This window comes from Dioscorea cayenensis, chromosome 16, assembly GCF_009730915.1.
Source record: "Dioscorea cayenensis subsp. rotundata cultivar TDr96_F1 chromosome 16, TDr96_F1_v2_PseudoChromosome.rev07_lg8_w22 25.fasta, whole genome shotgun sequence".
NCBI classification, from domain to species: Eukaryota; Viridiplantae; Streptophyta; class Magnoliopsida; order Dioscoreales; family Dioscoreaceae; genus Dioscorea; species Dioscorea cayenensis.
The window spans coordinates 16,880,905-16,895,525 of record NC_052486.1 but is presented as its reverse complement, the minus strand read 5'-3'; the positions used below and the strand labels follow the sequence as shown (position 1 = coordinate 16,895,525).

At 44.0% G+C, this 14,621-nt stretch overlaps 2 pseudogenes; one reads left to right on the top strand and one right to left on the bottom strand.

Annotated features, from left to right (window-relative positions):
• The first annotated feature begins 473 nt into the window (after nt 1-473).
• Nucleotides 474-1,555, top strand: LOC120278566 (annotated as a pseudogene).
• A 7,183-nt stretch (nt 1,556-8,738) lies between these two features.
• Nucleotides 8,739-9,520, bottom strand: LOC120278565 (annotated as a pseudogene).
• Nucleotides 9,521-14,621: the final 5,101 nt, after the last annotated feature.

Below are 14,621 nucleotides of genomic sequence, written 5' to 3'. Positions count from 1 at the left end.
TTCTTCTTCGTAAGGGAGGAATATGTGTGTGTTGTATATAAATATTGGACTTTAGATTTCACGTTGTAATTATTACTAGGTTTTTTATAATCCAATGTTCGGTGAGATTACTTTCTTAGTAGCTGGAAAAAAATTGAATCGAGTTGAAGGAGACGAGGCTTACGGCTCGGCCCGAGGCGGATCCCATGGAGAGGAGAGTTTTTGACTGCGGGAGGCGGGTCCGGAATTTCTGTAGAGAGAGTCTTGAGCGCCACACTTTATGAGCTTTCCCGTTGTCTTTTCGACACCGCCCTTTACCCGAGCAGCATCTGGCGAGTCGGTCAAGTAAGTATAGGGTTTCCTCTAGTGTTTACGAGTAGTATATCTAGGACTTATGAGACCCGACAACGACTAGGCAACCACGGGGAATTCTCAGTAGTTAAGGGAGGACCTTTCGCGATGTGGCAAAAAAGACTGATTCAACGAGATATGTCATGCCTGCATTAAGATTTAAAACGTGTCCTCTACTTCCAGGAAATGTTTGGAATAGAGAACTTTCTCTAATACAACGCCGCATTCTCCGAAGATTGAGGAACAAGAGGAGATCTATAAATAGAAATCTTTCTCTAAGAGAAAATCTAAACAGTAACATCTAATCACAAACTACACAAAAGTTGCCCCTTTATTATGGGAATTTACCCAAAGGGAGATGCACAGAGGAAGAGAACGAACTTCATATATCCCTTTTCTATTTAATAAATAAACAAGATCGGACGTGATTCCAGTTCGTCTCCATTTTCATGACACTCTTCCTCAAGCAAGGCAGCCGATAAGTCATCGAAGGGTTTGTGTGAATAATGGACTGGTAAGCATTACTCATTTTGAAAGTTTCCCACGGTGATCTAATATCTTTTCAAGAAAGTGAGGTGAGAACCTACGGTGAAGAAATAAGGAGATCTTTCTATATCGACATATCGAGTTGAAAAATCATTGGAAAAATTCTTGCGGTCGGGAATGTGGAGAAGAACCAAAAGCAGAATGGTTCCGCCTACTCAAAAACTTCGGAGGGGTGCCGCCTACTACTCAAATCCCAGTTTTTGCAAGAGTTGCGTTCTTCTATGCAAGAAGAAGACTTAGAGAGAACAAAGAAGTTTGGATCTGAAAAAGTATGCTTAGGCAGTTCCTTGGTCGAGCACAAAGAGAATAAAGAGGAATTTGTTTCATTTTAAATACTTCTTATATCGAAGAGAAGGAAGGAGAAAAAAACTAAAAATCTTCCTACTCGAACAATAAGTCCTTTTTGTTTACAAGTCTTATTTATATAGTAATTCGACCTATTGCTCCGGGATCCCCATTTACTAGGAAGATAAGAATCAAAAGGATCGAACTACCTACTCACTATTCGGAGGTGAATCATAGAACACAAAAAAAGCTATGGTATCTTATGCGCCTAACATAGGGTCATATCCCTCATGACATAAGATTGAAAGATCCAAACCTTCCTCTTCGGAGCGGAAAGCGGACGTGGCCAAAAACATATAAGAAAAAAATTAAAGAAAGATCGGCTCGCTCATAGGGGACATATCTATCCGGATAGAGGATAGTCTAGATCGATTCATAGATAGATCTCTCTCTATATAGATAGGTATCCCCTTGGATAGAGATAAAGATAGGGATCCCATTTATATAACGAAAAAAGTTCACTTTTTTACTACTACTTTATACTTATACTTTATTTTATTTACATTTGAAAATTCATTTTTTTCCTTGATTACGATTGATTGCCTTTTTCTTTTTTTACTACTACTATTTCTTATACTACCAGCAAGGAAACATCGTTTTTTTCCATTTATACTTACTTAATTGAATTGGTCGGAGCGTAGGCGAGCGAAAGCGAGCCCGTCATAGAAGCGATCGACTAGAAGTAGAAGACTTCGGCATGAGAGAAAGCGGTCTCTCTCGGGAAAGATGGAAAAATGTTTCTTTTCACCACGGGCAACATAGGGGAATAAACTCGAAGATCAAAGATTTATTGAGGAAGTTCTTATTTGTTATTTACTACCTTTGTGAAGAGTTTTCTACTTCTACTTTTAAATTGCATTTTTTTGTAAAGTTCTTGACAAGTTCCAAGTAGAGGAGATTCATAGGTAATTAATGAATTATGCCTTTCAGCTCTCCTCGACATATTGATCATGGATTCCTAAATCACATAAGACATGGGGGATGTGACCCATTACACAACCCCTTGTCTCCCTGCCCGATCACGACCTCTCTTACATACATGATCGGGGTACTCTCGTATTATCTCTCCCTTTCATAGAAAGGCTATCTATATAAGGTATGACCCGATTAGACATGCTTGTCCATATTTACTTGTCCTTATTCTCATTATTAAAAAAATCTTATTCATTGGCGAAGAAGGTCAATGCAAGATGCGTTAAAGTCTATAATCTCACCGTCGGACAATATGGATAGAGTTTGTGCGTTTGTAGCCAAGGTTGAGCCATTTACGGCTCTCCTATTCAAACGTTACATCCCTAGTATCGCCACTATTCCAGGGGGATGACGTGGGAACCAACATGGAAGGCGCGCCTACTCACCCTCTCACTAACAAAGCTGATAGCGGTGAGGGAAACCCCCAAAGCGAGGTTTGCATGTACGACCATTTTTGTTTGTGCATACCTTACTCGATCCTACTCAATCTTTTTACACCGATGTATCGTACTCTAAAGACCATAAGAAAATCTTTGCTAAATCTTTTCCGAAGTGAGAGAAGGAGGGAAGGCGCTTTAGCATGCTACAACTAACACGACTGCTGAAAAAGCAAGATTAGCGCTAAGAAGCAACCCTAGTTTAAGTACTATACTAGCGTCCTACCCCAGCGTTGTTGTACTTTACTTGACTCTACCCGCTTGCTTTGCTCGCCTCGACCCGGACATGGCTTATTACGTGGTCGGCATTCCCTACGTGCTCCGACTTCTATGCCTCCCACTAGAGAGGAGATGAGGGGTCACCTTTCCTTTTTGAAAGCTGTCGTGAGCGTGGGTTTATGGATGGATTCCGTGGTAGTCTCTACCTCCTCCAACTCAATCAATATCAATAAGATGTCGGTTTGTTCCGGCTTGGTTGACTTTGTCGAAAAAGAGAGTAGGTTGAGGGGCTTCATTGATTAGTAAACCCTACGGTCGTTTGGTAAGGTCGGGGACCAGTGGTCGTCCTTCTCCGGTTTTGCGGCCGATAAGATCATCGAGATTAACCCGACCCAGTGGGTTGGTTTGACTATTCCTTTCTCTTGAAAAAGAAGTCGGGTTGTCTGCGTGAGTCACCTTCCTTCTTCTAGGGCTCTGAGTCACCTTCTTCTAAGCTCTGTCTGGGACGACCACGACATTCTCGTTCTATAGGCCGGCCATACTTGTGAATGTTCCCCGAGGGATCCAATAAAACTGACTTAGGTCTACGTTGCCATGATATTATTGTTCTATGGGCGGGCGGGCTGCTTTTTAGAAGTTCGGCCCTTTTCCTTTTTGACTAAAAAAGGCGGGGAGGGATTGACCTTTCTAACGCATATTCTGTCGTACCAGCATGGCCCCACTGATATGTTTTCGATCAGAGCATCAAGTAGCGCAACCCGATTCTACTTGACTAAGCTCCGTGCTCGTCAAGGAGGGAGTTTGCTTTTACCCAACTCCCCTTTTTGATAACAAAGGCGAAAAGCCCCGACCCGACATTCATGAGTTTCGAATGAAGAATGAAGAGTGCCACTGCCCTCTTTTTTTCTTCCCTAAAACATTGGATTTTTAAGTTAGTAAAGATCCACCCTTTGTTTAAGTTAGAATGAGTCCCGGGACCCGGGACATTGGCTTACGCCAGCGGTGAACTATTTAGGGATCGCATCCCGTGCATATTCTACATTATAGCCTACAGCGACTCGAGCTTCCGCTTCGGGAGATCAGACAGAGCTCGATTAGTTTCCGCTAGGCGAGGAATAAGGAACATAACCAATCACGGGGAACAAGGGCATACCGGGACCATATACGCTTTTTGTACCATGACAATCTCACTCGAATTACAGGGACCTACACATATTAGTACAGTATACCGAGTCCCGGCCGAACCACACGTGCAAGTTTCCCCTGCATGTGGCTCATCCGTGCTTTTTCCGAGGTGCTTCCTCGACTCCGCATGGGAGAAGGGGGCTAAGCGCAAACTTTCGTGTTCGGAGCATTGCATTGTCTGAGAGAGTAGGGTGAGTAAGCAGCGTGATAAGTGCTTGTGCGATATGAATGCGAAGTGTTCATTCTTTATGTTGAGCATTACTTTTCTCAGGTTTTTACATTAATATGTGTGTTTTTATGTTACTTTTGATGCAGGTAGGGTTGTGAGGCCGAGTATGAAGGAAATAGGCCAATGTGGATCACATTACACTTATTTTGGAAGAGATCTTGCTAAAGTTCAAACGCAAAGACATAGGATAGGTGTGAGATGCTAGAGTGTGTGCCAACCTCCTCGCATTCGAGTGAGCACATCCATTTGGAGGGGCATAAAGGCAGTCACACTTGAGCATTCCAACTTATGCATATATGAACAAGAGCTCCACCAACATGTATATCATTGAAGAAGCAAGTGATTCACAACGTGAACGTGTGCCCATTTGCGTTACCCCGATGAAAGTATGGAATTGGGAAGTTATTCAGGTCAAAGACTCGTAGCGAGTAGAACTGCGAGCAAGTTCTATAGCAGACCTGTTCACGACGCCGAGAAATCGAGAGCCGAGAATCCACACGGGCGTGTGGAAATTAGCCACGACCGTGTGGAAATTCTGCACGGGCGCATGTAGCGTCCACGCCCGTGGAGTTGCCCGATTCTAGCCCTATTTAAAGTCGATTAAGCCCCGATTTTGGTATTCTTTTCTCCATCTTTTCCACAACTTGAGAGAGGTCTTCAGCTACGGTTTTCAGGGGTATTGGCTAGGTTTTTGTAGAGGTTCTATGGCTCCGACATCGCGCGATGTTTGGAAGAAGGTTATTGGGAGAGCTTTCGTCGGCATCGATCCGATGAGGTGTATCCTAGGCCGGACAAAGGATCCCTTGCGACGAGTAGAGGACTCTCCACAAGACCGTCGACACGACCATCGAGGGGTTTTCTTTATGGATTCATTCCTTTTACATTCGATTTCTTTGATTGTACATAGCTCCATGGAGAGCTAAACCCCTAGTGGGTACTTGGGTGATTGTGAACCCTAGGATGTATTCGTTTCATTGAACTTTCTTTTATTATGCTTTTCAATAAATTGATGTTTATTGTAAGTTCCAACCTTGAATGCTTGATTGTATGAATATTTCCCCTAGAGTGACACTAGGGTTGAGAGTTCTTGATGGTAACCTTGTGAGTGAGTGACACACCACGAGCGTTAGACAAAAGCTAGGTTGGAGAGGGTTGAGAGGGTGAGTCGAGGAGGTGCAGGGAGCGTCCCCTTTCCCCTCCGACGTGATAGATTCTACCTCCGTTCCTTAAGTTCTTTGCAGCCATAATAGAGTGAATGGTCTAAGGGATGAACCTCCGCTGGGGCCTAGTTGCGCGTGCAATGGAGTAAAGTGTTGAGGGGATCTTAGTATCTAGGGCTTAATTATGGTCAGGGACCTTCTGCCTGGACCAAAGGGTTAGGTCTATAATTAGGAAGCGATTTATCACTTGGAATCCCTAGAGCTCATTGCAACTTTATTCGAGTGCGAGGTTGAGAGGTTATTTAATCTCTCCTCCGGGACATGAATAGAGTTAGGCATAGTTGACCTTAGATTTGAGACTATGTATGTAAGGATTTCCACGACTAACTATTGCATTGATTAGGAAGCATAATAGAGAGTTCTTGCACTTGAAGCGATTATCCTAGGTGAAGCATCATCCGAGTACCCCATCTTTATCGATTGCCTTACCTCCTCCTTACTTTTACTCTCTTACTTGTTGCTTTTAATTGTTGAGAATTGAATCATTATCATACTTATCATTGTTGATACTCCACATAGCTATGAATCGAATTAAGTGTCTTTACTCCCTACTCCCTGTGGATTCGATACCCGCTCACTTGGGATTATTACTTCGACAAACCCGTGCACTTGCGGGATATACGCAAGGGGATCTTGTCACAGCGCCTACCAATCTAAGCTTTCATCGAAAAGGCTAGACTGCTTCCTTTTCAGCGCCCACCCTTTATTTAGATGTTGGGGCAAGGCAAGCCCAAGGATAGTATAGGTTGGCTCCCAGCTCCATCTCGGCCGGCATCCTGCTCTCGAGAGGGTGTGGTCCTTGAGCGAACTACTCATGTGCTGTGTTGTCCCAACCCAAGGGCATTTGGTGAGGAGCTAGGGTCCGGTGGTTGACAAGACACTGATCGGAGGCGACTGGACTAGAGTGCTTTAATCAAATGATGCGGTCTTAGCCATTCCCATCCCAAGTGGTGGCCCGATTCGGCCTGGCCTGGTCGGGAAGAGAATATGCGCACCGAGAATAGATATCTATGTTAGCTAGCAGGGGCGGGCTTTCCTCTGGTAGTCCCGCTGCGGCCTCTGATAGTCTATCCCGTCTCATCTTTCTTTGGCTATACTTGTAGCCAACCATGTTAGCTCCACATTCAAGCCCTTTTTTTTTTCTATTTCTGACTAAAAAGGCACTCATCAGTAAGCTCAGCCCCCTTTCCTATTCCGCTTTGCTTTGCACCTATTAAGAGAATAGGTCCCTGTTCAAGCCCAGCGGCCAGCCTTTCTTTCATCATCTATACCAGCTGTCACGCACGACCCCATAGGAACAATTTTAGCGCCCTAACAAGCAGAACACGCCATCACTTATAGCCCTTTCCTCTGCCGGGGACTTCCACGAAATGAAAACGGGCGGCATCATCGTATGCTCGACATTAGTTGCCCTGGTGTATATCCCGCAGTACTCCTATGGCCGATCTGTCACCCATACATTCTGGGCTTGGGCCCATCCCATGTGGAGAATGGCCCCTTATGTCACGGCTTAGTCAGTTATTATCGCAGTTTAGAGTGGATTCAGACAACCACTTCTCTGAAAGCATGGTTCTCTCCTCCCTCCTTGGAGCTCGTCCATTCGTTGGGTGATCCCTTGCTCTCACGTTTGAGTGTTTGCTCGTTGTTTAGGCTGGTGAGTGACATTTCTGTTTATTGCAGTCACCTCCGGGGTTCTTCGCACCTGTGTAGTACCAGGACCCTAGTGCCCCGGACTGCACTGCCCGCCCTATGACCCAAAACTAAAATGAGCCTTGTGACGAGATGTGAACATTCCTCATGCTGCGGTTCACTCCGGTCCGTTCCCGGGTTGGGGTAGGGGAACATTCGAATGATTTCCTTCGCGGATCCATACATGCTCACAAGGCGCACAATAAGAATAAGACCAATAGAGACTTCATAAGAGACCATTTGAGCTGCAGATCGTAATGCTCCAAGAAAGGCATATTTCGAATATAGAGGACTTCAAGTTCCCAACAATCCACGGGAATATCATACCCCACTATGAACTGTACGAGCACGTCCTCTGTCACCTCCCACCGCGCTGAAGGCTCTATACCCCAACCCAACTTGCTCTGGCCCCGGGTCCTCCCGCATCTCTTCCTCAGTAAGCAGACCGTGGAAGCAGGGGGGTATCCGGTTGGGACTGATCAAAAGCAGCATATCTCTTTTTTTCCTCCTGACCGAACCCGGCTCAAAAATCCAAATAGTTGGTTGAAGTCCGGTCGCGTCAGAGACATCTTTTTCTCTTAGTAAGAGGCTTCGTCATCCGGCTCCTCATAAATGATGTTAGGATTTGCCAGCTCATCCTCAGAATCTGAAAAGAAAACAGAGACAGAATAAAAAGAAACTATATAATAAGACTGAATAGGATGTCGAAGACAGGATCATTCACACCAATTTCAGCAGGCAGGAAGGGCGCGGAAGCTACCGTTTAACGAATGCAATGCAAGTAAGGTAGCTTGCTTACTCTCTATCTAGCGTGTGTTGGCGGCAAGAAAGGAGGCATTGGAAAGACTAGACCATACACATTAGTACAAGAGGCATTCGGGAAGTGACTAGTCGCTTCTGGCGAAGCTTAACAAAGGCCGACAACTACATAGAGACAACTACCACGTTAGCAAAACCTATAGAGGAAGAAGCAGTCGCTTGACGGACGAAGCCGATTCGATATGATAGGCGGGCGAAGGGAGCGAGACTAAGCCGAGCCAGACATAGAGTGGTGAAGAGGGACTACTACAGGTATACGTGATTAGTAACCGGTGAAAGACTTCGAACGAAAAAAAAAGTGAACTATTTCACAGTGTGATTGATCAGACAAGTACCAAGGGCTTTCGGTAGCCTTCTTTCATTTCCGAATTTTCTTGAGAAAAGTCCTTGCATTAGTATGAGTTCGTTGACCGCGTAAGGATGATCCATCTTAATGATGAATTCCACGATAACGAGAAATAGAAATTAATCGTTTGATGTCTGCTCATTCTCCCCTCTTCAATTCCGAATGAATAATATGATCTTGACCTAGCATTTGTTCAATTTGGTCAATCTGATACTTAGTTAACTCATTCATCTTGATGTTCCCACTGATACCAAATCGATAACGAACCTGAATGCCTTTTTTAGGTCCAATTCCATTCATTTTTGTTGAGGCAATTCTTACTTGTTCGTCGGGAACTGATTTAGGTCGTGAGATATATGACATTCTTTATCCTTCTCCTTTCCTGGTCTTCTCGGCTGGAATCAAAAATGGTGTCTCCCTCTATTCCCTGTAGATGAACTTTTACTATAGCCATGGGTGCTTCTCTCAGCGAGTGAACTAGGTTTTTTTTTTCTTTCTTGAGCTTCTATTTCTTCAGTTAAGGGAGATTCGGTAAAAGATGGAATAGGAAGACGTGTTTCCAGAACGAACAAGATACGGGTTGAGAAGGGGGAGTTAGCAAAGTTGCACAAGATTGGAATGGGCATAGGAACATGTATTGATGTATCAGATCGGCTAATGCTCCCAGGTTGATGCAGTATATTCCACCAGTTAACTGGAGACTTTATTATTGGTATATCGATCGGTCCAGCATGGATTGAAATAGGAGCCAGTTCGACAAGAAGCTTTTGAAAACGTAGTGCACCCATGTAAATAAGGACCAAGATGAATACAGAATTTAATCGAGCATCCCACACCCGAAAGTTACCCCACATAGGCCTTCCTCGAAACCCCCCAGTCACTATGCTAAACAAAGTAGATAAAGCACTAATTTCTGTACCGGTTCCGGAAGAGCGAAGAAAAAAGGGGATGTTTTGTTAATGGGAACAAGAAACTGTTTATAGCCGTAGCGATATAAACAAGAATACTCATCCGAGCCGCAGGAACATGTACATACGGAATACGAGAATTTCCACCTTGTTGAAAATCTGGTGGTGCTACCCGAAGACTTGAATGAATAGCCATCGCTGTTAAGAACAACCGAGATCAAAAAAGAATTTTTCGCGTAGCTTCTTGTCTTTGACATAAAGAAAGAAGGTTGTAATAACGAAAACGGACATCTGAGAATTTTTGTCCTTGCCTTGCTAGTGGAACAAGAAAGACATGGATGTATATTCCATAAGCAATCAAAAGGATTTCGCATGCTCAAAGAGATTAGATTAATTATAGTAATTCCCTTGCTTAGTTTTCGCTCCGCTCGTGCGTGGCACTCCTTTCTTGCGGAGCGGCATACCGGAAAAAAAGGATTTTCTTTCTATTCTATTCTATATGGGCCCATCACCGGACTACGAAAAAGGAGTCAAAGCCTTTCTCTCTCGTCAGTTTTGCTTACTTAGCCTTCTCCCCTCTGACTATCTATTTATGTGATATTCCAATCTTCCAACATATATATGTTACGGGGGATTTTTTTCTTCCAATCCTCTATCATTTGTTGATAGATAGGGGCTTCTCGCCCTCTGACGAGAGAGGTTGTCGTAGGGATATTGTGGAGAGAGCGGAACATTAAAAATGGACTATAGACCTCTATGAACTACCTTTTTATGTTATGGTTTCCGCCTATACACGTTATCAAGTTCTGCTCAAGATTTGAATTTTAAATAGACTTATTTATTTATTCCTACTAAATGCTATTGATCCCATGAGGACCCGCCCCCATAACGTAAAAAGAATGCAACAATAAAATTGCTTATTATTCGACTTCCACACTGGAATGCGAGCTAGCTGGCGAAGAAGTCAGACCAAGCCCCGAAAGACATAAGTTCAGGCATTCCATTCATATCTCCAAGGGTTCTGTTCCTCATTATCCCAAACATATCCATTGGTAAGTCCTCAACATGGTTTAGTAGACCGACCCGTCCTACTAAGTATAAGTAAGGGAACATCAAGCACATCAAGCTAAGATGACTCTTAAGGAGGTTGTTCTCGGAACTTCATTATTTGAGTGAAAGGGGAAAGAGAAATTTTTTGTTCAAAAGTGGGAACCAGTCTTTCTTTATCCCTGTGTTGGTGGAAGAGAACAATTGCTTGAAGTGAAGTAAAGCCATAGCCTTAAAGTAAAGAGACAATTCGGTAAGCTTCCTGGCAGCCTTTTGAATGATTTTTTTCTTATTGCAAAAAGACTAGAATAAGTAAGGTCAAGCAGCACTAGTTCCGACCGAGAAGCAGATCCCAGCTTAGTATCAGCAGCATAGGTAGTGACACTAGTACCAGTTATGGAGGTGGCAGTCCAGCTAGGCCGAGAATGAAGCAGTTCATAAAAGAAGTTCTTCTTTCCGGGAGCCCGCCAAGCCGATCCAGTAAGCAAGCACAAGTAGCAGTTCTATCAGGAAAAGGAGGCTAAATGGCTTCTTCATGAAAAGCTTACTTATCCCATTCTATTCACTGCACTCGAGGATTTTTATAGCGATCAAGGCGTGTATGTACATGTTGCTGAAATTAGGATAGGAGGACGAGGGACGAGGTCGTGGCAATGGGCGAGTCTGGTTGCCCAAGGAAGCAAGGCCAGAGGAAGGACTTTTCGTTACCTTATTGACAAGACAGAGTCTTATTTTGATATCTTATTGAAGATGAATAGGATTAAGTTGCCTCCCTCCGACTACATTCAGCCTGGTGATGATAAGTTAGATAGGTTTTGTAGATATTGCCTCAAGCAACAAGCAATAAGGGTCATGGTACGAGGTACTGTTTTGACCTTCAGGACGTTGCAAGTCTTTCGAGATAATACATTGGTTTTTGAGGACGAGTATGAGTCATCCCCCACCGAGACAAAAAAATTGAGACCAACCCTCTCCAAAAATCATTCTGCCACTGTCAACATGGTGTCACACTTGGAAGGTGATGATGTGATTCCTTATGTATCTCGTGTCCGTGTCGCTTGACAAGTCTACCTCTGGATCCGTTGATCCATCTCTTTCTGTTTGTTCTTCTAGGTCGGCTGACCACTGGTCTTGTTCGAGTTTATTCCTCGCTCGCCTTTTTTCGATATGGTTGTGCCCACTTCCTTTCATTACTTCTATGTGTTTGCCTTTGCTGAGTGAGATTGACGTAGTGCGAACTTGAGGCAGTGCTCGCTCGTGCTTCTTCTAACCGGGGAGCACGTCACTAGTCAAGGCGGGGCTTCCCTCCCAAAGCTCTCATTTTTCCAATGTGGGTTTGCCGACTTGAGCTCCACCCTTACATATATATATGAGTTTTTGCCCTTCCTCGCTCCGCCGAGCATACGTATTCCCTCACACCCCTCGAGGGATGAAAAAAAGATTTGGTTTTCAATCTCGTCCCCGCCCTACCTACCCATTTAAAAGCGATTCATAAAGCCCCGAGGGGTTTGATCATCCGAGCATACATGATGGTAGAGCTGTGTCCGTTCATGCATCACGTATCAAGGCATCGCAATCCAACAACATCTTAGAACAAGGTCTCAGCCAAGTCGATAGCTCGTGGACTCGAGTCAAGGGAGAGGGATCGTCGATCGGTGAGAGGTGAGATTGGCTATTGGAAGGATCGGTTCCATTTAGATTAGTTCAATAGATTAGAAAAGGTGTGGTCGGGGGTGAGAGGCTTTCTGTGGAGAAGAAGGGGGCTCCTATCCGAGATGGAAGGAAGAGCTGAAAGATGGGGCTTAAACCATGACCAGATCATTGAAGCCCTAATCTATTTATTTTTTTTAAAGTATATATATATATATATTGGAAGAATGAGGTCAAAACAGAAAGCGAGCAGGAAGCGGAGAAGTCGAGGCTAATAGACCGGATTGAGTCGATCAACAAAAACAAAACAAAGCGAGAATCGACATGAACCTGAGCGTTGAAATGATTGCACAAAGCACTGATGGGGTGGTTTGCTCCAAAAAAATAGTCCACCCATCCTCAAAGCTGGTCTTCCAAACATGATGATAGAAAATAATAAATGGATGATTCGAGATTCCAACAACATGAAAAAAAGACTAAGATGCGGAATAGAGATTGTGACAACTAAACAAGTACTAGTGGGAAGATTTACAATCTATCGTTCGTGCTATCGAACTTATAAAGAAGCGTACGCTATCCATTCATTGTCCACTCAATCTTTCCATTGATGCTTTTTCACATGCTTGATTCACCTCTTTCTTAACCTCTATCACGAACCCGAAAAGCAAAGATGAAAGAGCATATTATGGGAAAAGCCCACGGGTAATAAGGTCCTTATTGATCCATCATTCACAGCTATCTATTTCTTCCCGGAGCAGCCGGATCGAGGGTTTGACTGACCTCTCGACCCTCGAAAAGTCGGCGGGGCCCCCCTTAGGTAGGGTTACCTTGTTTGCTTAGCCGCATTAATTGCTTGGAAAGAAAAGGAGAGAAAGGCTTTGAGTTGAGCTAATACTCTATGTAACACTTAACCTAAGGAAAGTAAGCGCAAACCAAATGTGAGATATCCATTCTTTCTATTTGATCGTCCGGTCCAGATAAAGACTGCATGGAGTAATCGTTCGATCTCGTAGATCATCTGCTGAGACATAAGCATATGAAGCGGTTCTTTGATAACCGAGAGATAGGATTTCTATGACAAAGAGCCAAAGACTACCGTAACATCGGTGGTTTATCTATGAACCTCCATCTCACCAACCCGGAACTTGAGGAGTTTACATAGGTGCACTGAGCTCTATTTTTCCACCGCAGCGTTCGACTTTTAACTTACCGGGACCATCTCCTTACGTAGACACTTGTAAGCTTAACATCTCGGTTCCGTTTGAACTATACTCGCTAACTGAGCGGTAGTTTTCTATAAGTCGATTCTAACACCTTTTTCGTCTAATGAAAAAAAGGGTGGAATTTCTTGGACCAAGCATACCAAGATGCATTTGACATAAAAGAATACGACTAAGCCGGGTCACTGTACGTGACCATTTATGTGACATCGCGCTCGACTACTCCTGGGGCACTCGGCCCAAAAAGATGACGAAGGAAAAGAGGGCCACTGTATGTATTACCTAAGTCGGATGATGGTCGGAGCGGAAGACCGATATCCTCTGTTGAGAAGGAATGCCTCGTATTAATGTGAGCGTTACTCAAGTTGTGACATTACTTGACTTGATGAGCCGTATTCCGCCCTAAGAAGTCTTTTTTAGGCTCTCTGAATGCACAACTACCTAAGTGGTCCATTCTCTTATCGCAATTCGACATCATTTATGTTCCACAAAAAGCTATCAAGGGCCAAGCTTTGGGTCGACTTCTTAGCGGTGCACCCTATCACATCGGTTCCGCTCCGCTATATTAAATCATTTCAAGCGGCCTTCGGCTTAAAGATGGGCATAGAAGCCATTTAGCTCATTATCTAGATACGACCCTCTTCCACTCCTCTTAGAATTGCCTCAAGCTCGTGCACAAGGATGGAGAAAGGAGGACACTGGATGTAATCGCTACTTTTCGGCTATCCGACAAGGTCTCTTAAGATGCATCCATACCCTGCAAAAAATCACCTCTAAGAGAACCAACCGTGCGTGTTCAAGCACCACATATCTGGGTCCGAAGGGCGCCATGAACACCATGTAGGGAGATGGAGCGAGTGAGTTTGGCTGAAATCTGCCAAGAGTCTAGGGAATTCTCTACTCTTGGGAGCGTCATCCCACTTTGCATCTCATGAGACTAAGGAATCAGTTTCCGATATCCCTAGTGATCATAACTATTATATAATCTCTTCCCATGGCTTATATTGATTTTTGGAAAATTTGAGAGTTACGTTCACCCGCGGTACACTTGTTGCACAAAAAAAGCGTCTTTCTTGGATTTGCATAACCCAAAAAGGGTCTCGGACCCACCGATCTCCTTATCCCATGTGAACCGCCCTCTCCTACGAGACCGACATCCGCTAAGGATAGATCTTGACAAGATTCCCCTTATGTATATCCATAAGTGCACGGGTTTGTCGAAAGTAATAATCCCGGGTGAGCGGGTATCGAATCCACGAGGGAGTAGGGAGTAAAGACACTTAATTCGATTCTTAGCTATGTGGAATATCAACAATGATAAGTGTGACAATGATTCAATTTCTCAAAAAAATTAAAAAGCAACAAGTAAGAGAGCAAAAAGTAAGGAGGAGGTAAGGCAATCGATAAAGATGGGGTTACTCGGATGATGCTTCACCTAGGATAATCGCTTCAAGTGCAA